This window comes from Erpetoichthys calabaricus, chromosome 9, assembly GCF_900747795.2.
Source record: "Erpetoichthys calabaricus chromosome 9, fErpCal1.3, whole genome shotgun sequence".
NCBI classification, from domain to species: Eukaryota; Metazoa; Chordata; class Cladistia; order Polypteriformes; family Polypteridae; genus Erpetoichthys; species Erpetoichthys calabaricus.
In genome coordinates, this window is record NC_041402.2 from 176,452,210 (window position 1) to 176,465,064 (window position 12,855).

The 12,855-nt window shown below is 38.5% G+C and overlaps 1 protein-coding gene across 4 annotated transcripts in view; it reads left to right on the top strand.

Moving 5' to 3' along the window:
- The window catches only part of grik4 (glutamate receptor, ionotropic, kainate 4), a 539,446-nt gene that overhangs the window by 185,234 nt on the left and 341,357 nt on the right, over window positions 1-12,855 (top strand). For 3 of the 4 annotated variants that reach the window (XM_051931923.1, XM_051931925.1, XM_028808425.2), the window contains exon 2: window positions 3,947-4,128. The exons of the other annotated variant lie outside the window; for it this stretch is intronic. The gene's annotated coding sequence lies outside the window, so the exon portion shown is untranslated. The remainder of the gene's footprint in view (window positions 1-3,946; window positions 4,129-12,855) is intronic. 4 annotated transcript variants of the gene reach the window in all.

Consider the following 12,855-nt stretch of genomic DNA (forward strand, 5'->3'; position numbering starts at 1 on the left):
ATGTAGGAAAGTGCAAAGTGGTAACACTGGGCAAAGGGAACATCAATTATAAATAAAAAAATGGGTGACTGTCCTACAAGAAGCAAGGAATGAAAAGGATTTAGAGGTTTATGTTGACAAAACATTTTCAAGCAGAAACTATTAAAAAGGCAAATAAAATGTTAGGTTATATTGTAAAAGCTTTTGACTATACAGTAATCCCTCGCTATATCGCGCTTCGCCTTTCGCAGCTTCACTCTATCGCGCATTTTATATGTAAGCATATTTAAATAAATATCGCGGATTTTTTGCTGGTTCGTGGATTTCTGCGGACAATGGGTCTTTTAATTTCTGGTACATGCTTCCTCAGTTGGTTTGCCCAGTTGATTTCATACAAGGGACGCTATTGGCAGATGGCTGAGAAGCTACCCAACTTACTTTCTCTCTCTCTCTCTCTCTTGCGCTGACTTTCTCTGATCCTGACGTAGGGGGTGTGAGCAGGGGGCTGTTCACACACCTAGACGATACGGACGCTCGTCTAAAAATGCTGAAAGATTATCTTCACGTTGCTACTTTCTGTGCAGCTGCTTCTTGAAGCGACATGCTGCACGGTGCTTCGCATACTTAAAAGCTCGAAGGGCACGTATTGATTTTTGGTTGTTTGTTTTTATCTCTCTCTGTCTCTCTCTCTCTCTCTCTTTGTCTGCTCCTGACGGAGGGGGTGTGAGCTGCCGCCTTCAACAGCTTTGTGCCGCGGTGCTTCGCATACTTAAAAGTCAAACAGTTTGCTTTCCTGTCACTTTCTGACAGTCTCTGCTCCTGACGCGCACTCCTTTGAAGAGGAAGATATGTTTGCATTCTTTTAATTGTGAGACGGAACTGTCATCTCTGTCTTGTCATGGAGCACAGTTTAAACTTTTGAAAAAGAGACAAATGTTTGTTTGCAGTGTTTGAATAACGTTCCTGTCTCTCTACAACCTCCTGTGTTTCTGCGCAAATCTGTGACCCAAGCATGACAATATAAAAATAACCATATAAACATATGGTTTCTACTTCGCGGATTTTCTTATTTCGCGGGTGGCTCTGGAACGCAACCCCCGCGATGGAGGAGGGATTACTGTAAATCAATTAATGTTTTGCTCAAACTATGTAATACACTAGTGAGACCAAATCTGGAGTATTACAAGCATTACTGGTCAACATGCTACAAGAAAGACATAGCAGCACTTGACTCTGTGCATAGGAGAGCAATCATGTGAATCCCAGGACTTTAGTCATGTCCTACTCTGACATATTCAGAGTTAAGCCTGTTTACTCCTGAGCAGAAGAGGCTGTATGAGGACCTAATTCTGGTCTTCAGAATTCTCAAAGTTAAGTAAGCAGATCCAGCACATTTCTGTTAATTTTACGATGAATCACATACTTGAGGGCACCAATAGAAATTATGAAGATATGCATTTAGGACTGAAGCCACAAAGCACTTCTCTGTGCAAAGAGTTGTTGGAATCAGGAACAAACTACAGAAGCATGTAGATGAAGCAGACACCATGACAATTTCTAGACATTTCTGGATGAGATACTGGGACAGCTTAGCTATTAGCTAAACAAACAAGCCTGATGGACTAAACGTGCCATGAACTGTTCGAGTCCCAAAACTCCAGCTGCCAAAAACACTTCCAAAATTTCCCACTAGAGGGGGAAAACACCATCAAAATACCCCATCTAGAAACCCAAAGGGCCAAGACAAACTTGATAAAAATAAAAGGTTTATCCTACATTAAACCTGTGCAGGCACAAAGCCCCAAAGAGCACAAAGCATTGCCTGAGAGGCAAGGGTAAATACTGCAAACGGAGTCCCGATACAGTATCCAAAAACTGCAGACATTCAAAAAATCAGTAACGCAGTCCCAACAGAGAATCCAAAAAATCATAGTCGAGAAACAAAGTACAGTTTTGAAATCCAGAAAATCAATAAGCTATATGAAGACCTAGATACTCACAAGAACTCTCCCCTCACTAGAACATTCAATAAACCACAAGGAATCATGGGGTGGCCCTCCGTTAAATAGGGTGGAGGGCCGTTCCTAGTGTTGATGGGCACCACTTGTTGGACCACCCACAAAGCTCAAAGGACAAAACTAAGACCCCCCCTTTCTGACATACACACAGAAAATTATACATAATAAATAAAGTGAGCATTAATACAATTAAATGAAACAAAATTAAAAAAAGGCAGACATGAAACTCAAGTGTCAAGGGAAAAATGCTGGCTGATACATGACAAAAAGGTCTTCTCGCGTTTGTTAAATTTCTTATGTTCTTATGCATGTTCGATGTCACAGGCTTCGCATTGTTTGTGTGTGTGATGTCACTATGCCTATGTGTGGGGTAGTGTCTCTGAAATAGCAAAGCCAAGTGTGTTTCTGCAATCCCATGAACTCTTCTGGTGTCAATCTTTGCAGCTCCTAGAACTGTAGCCTATTTTGACTTAGACTTAGTCCACTGCTCAAATCAGCCGATAATTTATCTGCTGAAAGGTGGAGGTGCTTTTAGCTTATATTTTTCCTCTGCTACAGGTTGCCTTTTGCTGACACTGCTAAGAAATTCCATGCAGTCTTTCAGCAGCAGAACTCAAAAGCATTTGAAATACCTTTTGTTAAAAAAACAGAAAAAGATTAGCAATTGGCCTGCAGGTATTTCAGGAGCTGCTGTCCACACCATTTTGTAATGGAATTGAGAATGCAAATTTCCCAGTTCTGCTGAGTTTCATTAGTGTGTCATGTACTCCAGCTTCAGAATCAGCAGCAGCCTCTGTTTCCCTGTTTTTCTTTTTAATTGCCTTTCTCAAAGTGGCAGCTTTAAAGAAGGGACTTGCAGCAGCCTTCTACAGAGACAATTCTTTTCAGAGAAGCCACATGCAGTTTGATGAAATGCAAAGCCCAGCAGCCACACTGAGAAGGTTAACAAAGCAGTCTCGATTCCTCCTCTCCCCAAAGAAACTAGTCTACTGCAAACTGTTGAAAATGGCTATGTGCTTTGCTTACTACAACTGGGAGCAGAGGTCTTCGAGTGATACATAGGTGATGCAATGGCTGAGAAGGTGTTGGTTCAGAGATAAAGGGTAACTGAGTACCTGAAATAAGAAACTGGGGTGATATTTAAGCAATCCTATGGGTAATCCGCTAAAATTTAGGAACATAATGTGGGTTAGTTGCTGAACTGTGACATTTGCGGTATGTTGAAACCTGAAGATATGAAGACTCTGAAGCTAACACCACTGTTTCACGTCATTTGATTTGCCCTTTTTTTGTACCAACTGGCTATGAGTGTATGTCCTAAGTTGTGCATTTATCAGGAGTGGCCTTGAGTTCTGGCCTTTGCTTCTTCTTTTGTCTACATTTTTCTTAGCTGCTGCCGTCAGTCTGTGTTAATACAGTGTGGGATATTAATTACGCTTCAGTGTTTTGATAGGAGGAGCACTAGAAATAAAAAGTGAACATAACTAGAGGTCTTAATTATACCATTTTTAATCTTCAACTTTAAAAAGCCTCGTAAATTATTTCCGTGTTTTGAATTTTTTTGTGTTTAGTGTTTTTGTTGTATTTTACAAAGCAAGCCTGGGAAGAGATCTTTTGAATCTTCCTACTAAAAATTAGGAATGTTCTTAACAGGTAAAAAAAAAAAAAAAAAAAGCACTTAGTTTTGTTTTTTCTTTTAATTGAGGTATGTTTTCTCTGAGCATCTCCTACTGGGAGGAGTGGAGGATTTAATGTCTCAAGTCACTTCAAGACCTAAGCAAAAGATTTAGCTATACAGAAGCAAGGAAGACATTTGTAGTTAGAATCCTGGCAAAAACATTTACTCAGATGTTAGGTTAGCAGACTTGCTTTGGGATTCCAGTGGTAGAAAATTCTTTCAACTGAGAATTCAGGCCTAACAGCAAGTGTTTATGTCTCTCTCTTTGCAGTTTGCTGGTCACTTGGAGACAGCAGCATGCTGACATCTTAAATGCAATGACTGTATCACAGATGCTTCTGAGTCAGCTGGGTGAGGATTAACCTCTTCCTGTCCTTACTAGGCAAGAGACGACCCGCTGGAATGTTTCTGCTGCACGTGTCATCACCTTGGCTCCAGTTACACCTTTCACAGGTAATGCTTGCTCCTCTATAAGTCTGGTTTATTTTTTTTTTCTCTATCTCTTTGCATACAGTACAACTGACACGCCTATGGTACCCCTCCTGCCAACATTTTGATGTCGATTTCAGCTATCTGTTGCAACTTTAAGCCAACCAGAGGTGGCTTGATAGAAAGTTGATGATTAAAGGACTTCTGGAAAGGGAGACTTTTTTTCACTTCCTTATACACCACCACCCTCTGTAATATTTCTCACAAATACAGTTACAAGTGGCAGATGAAAAACCATGGAAAGTACATCTCATAACTTAGGACATACTGTATGTACAAGTAGCCTTACTGCAGACATCCCTGCCATTGCTATCCTGTTCTATTGGTGCCTGCCTCCAACTTTGAACTTTTACAGAGAAACCTTGCTGCACGTTTTCTGTCAGTACTACTACTATAGTTACTGTAGCTTGCTTTATTTGTCTGTACGCCTGTAATTTTGTCTGACTCTCCAGGCGTGAAAAGCTGTTGTGTAGGTTGGCCCAGATGTTTAATGTACTGTAAAACTTGTTAGAGATCCCCACAGAAATGTTGTGTTCAGTAAAATGTGAATGAAGGCAGAACATAAATTCAGAGTCTAAAGCTGGAGAGAGGCAGCTATAGTCCTTTAAAGTTTGGAAAAAACGGTTAAAGTCAACCACGACTGTTTAGTCTTTAAAGCTGGTCAAAGATGGCTTTAATGTCAGTCATAAAATAAGAGTTGAATACAAAAAATCCAGTTTAGTCTTAAAGATACAATTGAAATTAGGCATCCTAAAATTGTTTGGAAACAGCCGCATGGTTTTATTGTTTGGATAAAACTTAACTAGAGGTACTGAAGTACTGTAGACGCTGAGATGTTTAGTGTTTGGCTTCAATCTTAATTAGAGGCAGCTGCAGGATATTATTTTATGTAAAATGTTTCTTAGAAGGATCTACCAGAGTTCTTTTTTGGATAAAAGCTAATTAGGGATATATTCCACTTGAGTTCCATTTCTAAAAGCTGGTTAGAGACAACTACTGGAGTTTAGTGTTTGTTTATAAGCCACTTAAAGACAGTCGTATCATTTTAGAGTTGGTTTTGAAGTTTGCCAGATACCACCGTATATATATTTAATTTCTTACTAAACTCTAGTTAAAGACAGTTTACTGCTTTATTTATTTTAATCTGGAATATGCAAATGAAGCTTTCACTACTTGCTCTGGTAGTTGTATTTATGTGGTGTAAGCTAAAGAGATAAATGTGCCTCAGCATAATTGATAATCTGCTAGGAATTTGTTCCAGGTCTTCCAGCATATTTTACCTTTGTGGTAGCCTGACATCTTAGGCTATTTAGTGTATTTACATTTTTTCCATTTCTGTGTAATTCCACTGATGAGGCCTGAGCTGACAAGGCACCTCAGCATAACGATGTAAGGATGCTAACAATGTGCTTGAAATAATCCGAGCGTGTCTGGTTTGATGGGCAGCTGTTTATCAGGCGTTCCGCCGGCAATCTCTCTTGAAGCAGGTCAACCTGCATTAAACAGTAGCTAATTAAAATGTGATGGTTCCACACCAAACTGGGTTCATTTATCATCACAAGGACAAGATAACTTCTTTTGAATAAAGACAACTGAGGTATGATGTCCAACTTAAACAGAGTCTGATAGCTGTGACATTTTAGCAAACTAATTATTTTTCTTTCTGGGTTGCTTTGAATACTGCTTATTCTCTAAGCTGCCAGCCTAAAGCTCTCCATCTTAGTTATTCTTAAGGAAATCATTGTTAATTTCTCCTTCTGCCTTCCATGTATCTCTTAAAAAGTATAGATCAATACTAAGGGGACCATGGCAGGATATGAACAGTGATATAACTGTCTACTGACTGTGCATCATCCAGTACTAATTTGGGACACAAAAATGGACATACACATCTCTAAACAACAGCATAACACCTCTGCGAAACACACAAGTACACACATACAAATACATACATGTGTACTGATTTTCAAGGAACCTGTGCAATACATTCATACATTTACAATACTTCAGATATACTTACGCAATACATCTGTATGACAAACACAACAATGTTTATTATAATTCTGTGACACATAAAATAGTATAGTAATACAGTGAAACATACATACATACATACATAAATGTGAGACATTACAAAACAAATAATCCCATGGTGTGATTCAGCACAGCTTAGAGATAACATTCAGGTAGAGTAGGACAAAGCTCTCATGGAGGAGTGGAAGGAAGGAAGAAGAAGTGAATTGCGCCAGTGTTTATAATTACAAGAAGCCTTTTTTGTAAAGTATTTGTATAAATAAACCTGTATTTGCACCTGGGATTTGTCTCTGTGAAGTTGTTTCTGGAGTATTGCTGATGCCTTGTATCACAGTCTTCATGGGCTTTAGTTTGTCGTAGTGATATGAGCTCTGGAAATGCAGAGAGAGATAACGGACTCGAAGATATTGTGTAATTGTATCTCATGGAGGCATTGTGGCACAGTGACAAATATAATCAGTCCAGCATAATTGGCAGACACTTCCCTAGCTCTCAGAGACACTTAAACAACCATTGCACCATTGTAACCTACTCAAAACTAGTTAACTTTCGCCTTTCCCATCGACTTCAATGGATTTTGCAGAGTTTGCCAAAATTCCTGAACATTTCATCTTATTTGCAGATCTCAAGGCCAAGCAAATTCAATGGTGCTCACTCATCACTATTCCTCACACATACAGTTCCCCTAAATGATCAGAAGAGATGCTAACACACACAGAGCTTATGCTCATCTGTATAGGCACATACGCGTATGTTCATAGGCACACATGCGAAGTGGTGTAAGCTACACATCCTGCTGTATGGTGATGTTGTCTTCAGTGATTGCATGTGTCTCATTGCTTGAGTTTTTAATGCTACCAGACATCTCTCTATTAAATGCGCCAAAATGATAATTTCTTTCTCTTGAAGAAAAACACTTTCAGGTATATCGAGATGGGGGACCTCTTAGGGCAAATCAAAGCAGATGAGTGTATCTAACCCAGAAAATCTGATTTGACAAGATTTATCACTGAAAGCAGCTCTTGTCGTACATGTTACTGGTGAAAAACTGCTGATTCTTCAGTCCAATGACTTGCTCACTTTACTAACTCATATAACCGTCTTTGAAAGAGGTTTTTACTCCTTCAGAAACACTTTAGCAAATATTGTTTTTAAAAAGAATGTTTTTAGCAAGGCTGCATTTACATTATTAGTTGAAAGGGCAGTCTTGGACCTTTCTCCCATTCCCTCTTGAACATGCTAACCAGCAGTTTCATGATTGTGCCATATTGTGTTAAATACTGCTAGAACCCTCTGTTTGAGTTTCACTATTGTTGCATCTTCATGGCTCCGTCATAATCTTCATGTATTGTTGAAAGTGTGCTACTTTTTCACATGTACAGATTTAGGCAGGCAGTGTAGTGTAGGGGTTAAGGCTTTGGACTGTAATCTCTGAGAATGTAGGTCTGAATCCTGTTAAAGAGACAATGAGCTAGACACTCCACCTGCCTATGCTCCAGTTGGAAAAACAAAAGAAGTGTAACCAGTTGTATCTCAAATGTAGTACGTTGCCTTTGATAAAGGCATCAGTCAAATAATTTAAATTGCATTTATATGTGCTGTGTTTAATTTGTATTAGACAATCTGCCAAGATTGCATGGAAAAGAATGAGTAATAGTAATCCATCCATTATCCAACCCACTATATCCTAACTACAGGGTCACGGGGATCTGCTGGAGCCAATCCCAGCCAACACAGTGCTTGGTGTGTGAGTGTGTCTGTCCTGCGGTGGGCTAGTGCCCTGCTCACAATTGGTTCCTGCCTTGCGCCCTGTGTTGGCTGGGATTTTTCCAGCAGACCCCCGTGACCCTGTGTTTGGATTCAGTGGGTTGGTAAATAGATGGATGGATGTTTATCAATCTAATCTAATTTTCAAAATCAGAGTGATGGAGTGTATCTTGGCAAGAACCAAACCTAAGTTTCTAATTTGGAAAAAAGAAAGTGAGCTATTACTAGATAGATAGATAGATAGATAGATAGATAGATAGATAGATAGATAGATAGATAGATAGATAGATAGATAGATAGATAGATAGATAGATAGATAGATAGATAGATAGATAGATAGATACTGTACTTTATTAATCCCAAGGGGAAATTCACATTCTCCAGCAGCAGCATACTGATACAAAAAACAATATTAAATTAAAGATTGACAATAATGCAGGTAAAAACAGACAATAACTTTTTATAATGTTAACGTTTACACCCCCTCCCCCAACCCCCCCCATGATGGAATTGAAGAGTCAGTATTATGGCATGGCCATGACCTTTCAGATGGATGGAGTGGGAATCCATAGAGGAGATAAGGTTTATATTTTTTGGGGGGCTTTTTGAAGGTGCACACTCCACTTCTAACTCCTTTTTTCTTTTGCACTGTTGCTTTTGCTGACCCCGTAGATTATTCTCATCTATTTATTTATTTGCATAAAAATTGTTCCAGTAAGTGGTGAAATCAGAACATTACCTGAGCCTAGTATGATGGAATAAGGAGCATGGAAACCTTGAGTTTGAGGTATTTATGGAAAAACAAATACTTGCTTTTTTCTCTCCCAAGGGGATTAGCAGAACTGCATGTCTCATATGGATTCAAAGTGGCTTCAGATACAAATCTTTGGAATTGCAGATGAACACTCCAGTGATCATTAATTCTATTTGTGGATACTGATAAGGTCTATAAATGTAAAATAATTTATTTATGTCTTTCCATCTTGCTATTCTGTGTTACTGAAGAATCTCAGTGCGGGATAATTCACTGTCTAATCCTCCCTGTCGGATGTGTTTGAATGGAGATTCATTTAATATGAAGAGAAGTAGTAAATGCAATCACCAAGAAACAGGGAAGGAGAAAAAATATTTATTTATATTTAATTTAATTTCATCATTTTCATTGACATTACATTCCAAAGTCATATCTCAGTTGTGATTAAAGCCTTTTTCTATAGTTCTCCCATAATAAAATTAGTCTTTATTGTTCCATAGCTTCAGTATTTTAGTTTTAGATTGGTATATCTCCTATTTTGTTGTTCTTTTTAAGTATTTTGGAACACTGCAATGGTAGCAGCCACTATCATATAAGTTGTTTAATGGCACTGGCTTTATGATTCTTCCAGTGGTAAAGCTGGAGCTGCCCAGGAGTGCCCAAGTTTCTCTACTGCTGAGTCCATGAAGTTAACCCAGCATGCAGTTCTGGAGACAATGGCATATCTAATATTTTTCTGTGTGCAATATTCCCAGCCTATATTGTGATGTTAATGAACATTAAGTTGAAATCTTGAGGATAATTTACAGTAACTAATACCTGTACGACATTTAGTTTTTAAAATCCCGAGATTCATCCTCCTGCACAGCAAATAAACTTGCAATGGGCGTAAAACAATCAAAATAATAATTGACTGGGAAATTATGTGTTTTTATTTTTTTAAATGGCTCTGTACAAGGGGGCACTTTTGTTTATACCACCACTTACAATAATTGCTATTTTGCATAATAATGAGTTGTAGTAAATGAGAGAGATATGTTTTATGATTTAATGAATTATTAAGTTTCATTTTTTGCAAAAGCAGTAGTTAAGACTTCTGGTAAGGTTCCCAGATCTTTCCTTTCTATACCAATTGGGAATTGTGGCCATTTGACTAAAATCACTGTAATTGAACATCACTTGGTTAAAAAAAAATAAAACCATTTGTCGATATATTCAATAAATTCAGAAACAGGATTACTGTTTATATGTAAACACAAAAAACAAGTTGAAAGAACAGACAAAATCAAACAAACATGTAGCACAGAATATTCATCCATCCATCCATTATCCAACCTGCTATATCCTAACTACAGGGTCATGGGGGTCTGCTGGAGCCAATCCCAGCCAACACAGGTTGCAAGGCAGGAAACAAACCCCGGGCAGGGCCCACCGCAGGGCACACACACACACACCAAGCACACACTAGGGACAATTTAGGATCATCAATGCACTTAACCTGCATGTCTTTGGACTGTGGGAGGAAACCGGAGCACCAGAGGAAACCAACGCAGACACGGGGAGAACATACAAACTCTACGCAGGGAGGATATGCTGTTCTAAATTTGTTCAGACTTTTTCCAAATGTGCCAGAAGAGCAGAAGTATTAGATTCTAGCTGGTTTTGTAAGCATTTTCAATTCAGCTGTGTCTCTTTGTGACTTTGAAATTTAAGTAAGCCATTGGTATCCTTTATCTAACACTTTGAGGAGAAATTGTTGGGTTTCTACTTACTGTATCTAAGTTGATTCAAAAAGCTTTTGTAAACTACAATAATTTCTGAAACAGTTATTACAAACCCATGTTACTCAGTAACAGCTAAATATAACAAACTGATATGCAGCCATACTTTGGATTGTTGATAATTAGTTATTAAGAATTCTAATTTATGATCGCACAACTAAATCAGGTAATGAAAATTCAGCTTTTGGTGTGATATATTATGACCAGTAATGGCCTAGTTTTCATCCTCTTTCTCTGTACAGTGGAACCTCGGTTCAGGAATGTCTCGGTACACGTACAAATCGGTTTACGACCAAAAAGTTCGCCAAACTTTTGCCTCGGTTCACAACCACACACTCAGTATAGTAACAAGCCAGTTTCTTTTTCGGTTTGTGCGCGCCGATGATTTCCACACGTGTTGCATTGTTCTCGGTCAGACGTGCGTGCTTTCGCTGTGAACTCTTTGTGCTCTATTTCATTTCCCTTCCGTTTCGTATGCGCCGATTACTGTATTTAAGCACGTGTTCAGCCTGATCCTGTTCATTGTTCTCAGTCAGACGTGCATGCTTTACCTGTGAACTCTTTGTGCTCTACAGTATTTCAGGTGCTTGTGCAGTTAACCATGGCTTCTAAGCAAGTGAAGAGTGGTGAAAAGAAAGTTTTGCAGAAAATTGAAATCGAAGTAAAGAAAGAAATTATTGAAAAGTATGAGCGTGGCGTTCATGTTACTGATCTTGCCGCCGAGTACAAGAAGTCAAAATCTACGATTTCGACTATTCTAAAGCAGAAAGAATCTATTAAAGCAGCTGATGTTGCAAAAGGAGTTACAGCGTTAACCAGGCAGAGGCCTCAAGTGCTGGAAGAGGTGGAAAAACTGTTGCTAGTGTGGCTGAACGAGAAGCAACTTGCAGGGGATAGCATAAGCAAGGCGATGTTATGCGAGAAAGCCAGGAAGATTCATGGCGATTTGCTGCAAAACTATCCTTCTACGAGTGGCGAATGTGAGGAATTTAAAGCCAGTAGAGGATGGTTTGAAAAGTTCCGCAAGAGAAGTGGCATTCATAGTGTGGTAAGGCATGGAGAGGCTGCTAGTTCCGACGCTGAAGCTGTGAAAGAATTTGTGAAAAATTTCACAAAATTAGTGGAGGACGAAGGCTACATCCCGCAACAAGTCTTCAACTGCGACGAGACCGGTTTGTTCTCCACCCAGTTCCTCCTCACTTCATGCCAGAACTCGACTCATGCAAGGTTAGTTTTCTTGGTGGTTTATGGTTAGTTTTTGTATTACGGATTTTTCAAATGTTCATTTTTCGGTTTGTAGAGTGAATTGTTGCAATGTTACTTTTCTTGGTGGTTTACTAAATTACAGATTTTTGAAATGTTCCTTTTTTTCCCTGTGCTTAAAACTCATTAAAAAAAAGTGTTTACAGTGAGTGGTTCGTAGCATGATTTGCAATGTTACTTTACTTGGTGGTTTATTAAATTACAGATTTTTCATATGTTCCTTTTTTTGCCTGTGCTTAAAACCCATTTAAAAAAAAAAAAAAAGTGTTTACAGCGATCGTAAGGCTATTAGCGTGAACTCCTGCCATGTTACTTTCTTGGTTACTTGTGGTTGATTTTAAATAAAGTTCGGATTTGTTCAAATGTTCCTTTTTTTCCCCTGTGCTTAAAACTCATTTAAAAAAAGTGTTTACAGCGATTGGGTCATAAGGCAATAGCGCGAACTCTTGCAATGTTAGTTTTCTCTGTTGTTCAAGGTTTTATCAGTGTTATTCAATGTTTTTACATTTAGTTTACTATTACGATGTGCTTTCTATGGTGTAATTAACTATTTGTGCTTAAAAATCTTTAAAAAAAATACATTTACATACAGTTCATACGGTCTGGAACGGATTAATTGTATTTACAGTGGTGTGAAAAACTACTTGCCCCCTTCCTGATTTCTTATTCTTTTGCATGTTTGTCACACAAAATGTTTCTGATCATCAAACACATTTAACCATTAGTCAAATATAACACAAGTAAACACAAAATGCAGTTTTTAAATGATGGTTTTTATTATTTAGGGAGAAAAAAAATCCAAACCTACATGGCCCTGTGTGAAAAAGTAATTGCCCCCTTGTTAAAAAATAACCTAACTGTGGTGTATCACACCTGAGTTCAATTTCCGTAGCCACCCCCAGGCCTGATTACTGCCACACCTGTTTCAATCAAGAAATCACTTAAATAGGAGCTGCCTGACACAGAGAAGTAGACCAAAAGCACCTCAAAAGCTAGACATCATGCCAAGATCCAAAGAAATTCAGGAACAAATGAGAACAGAAGTAATTGAGATCTATCAGTCTGGTAAAGGTTATAAAGCCATTTCTAAAG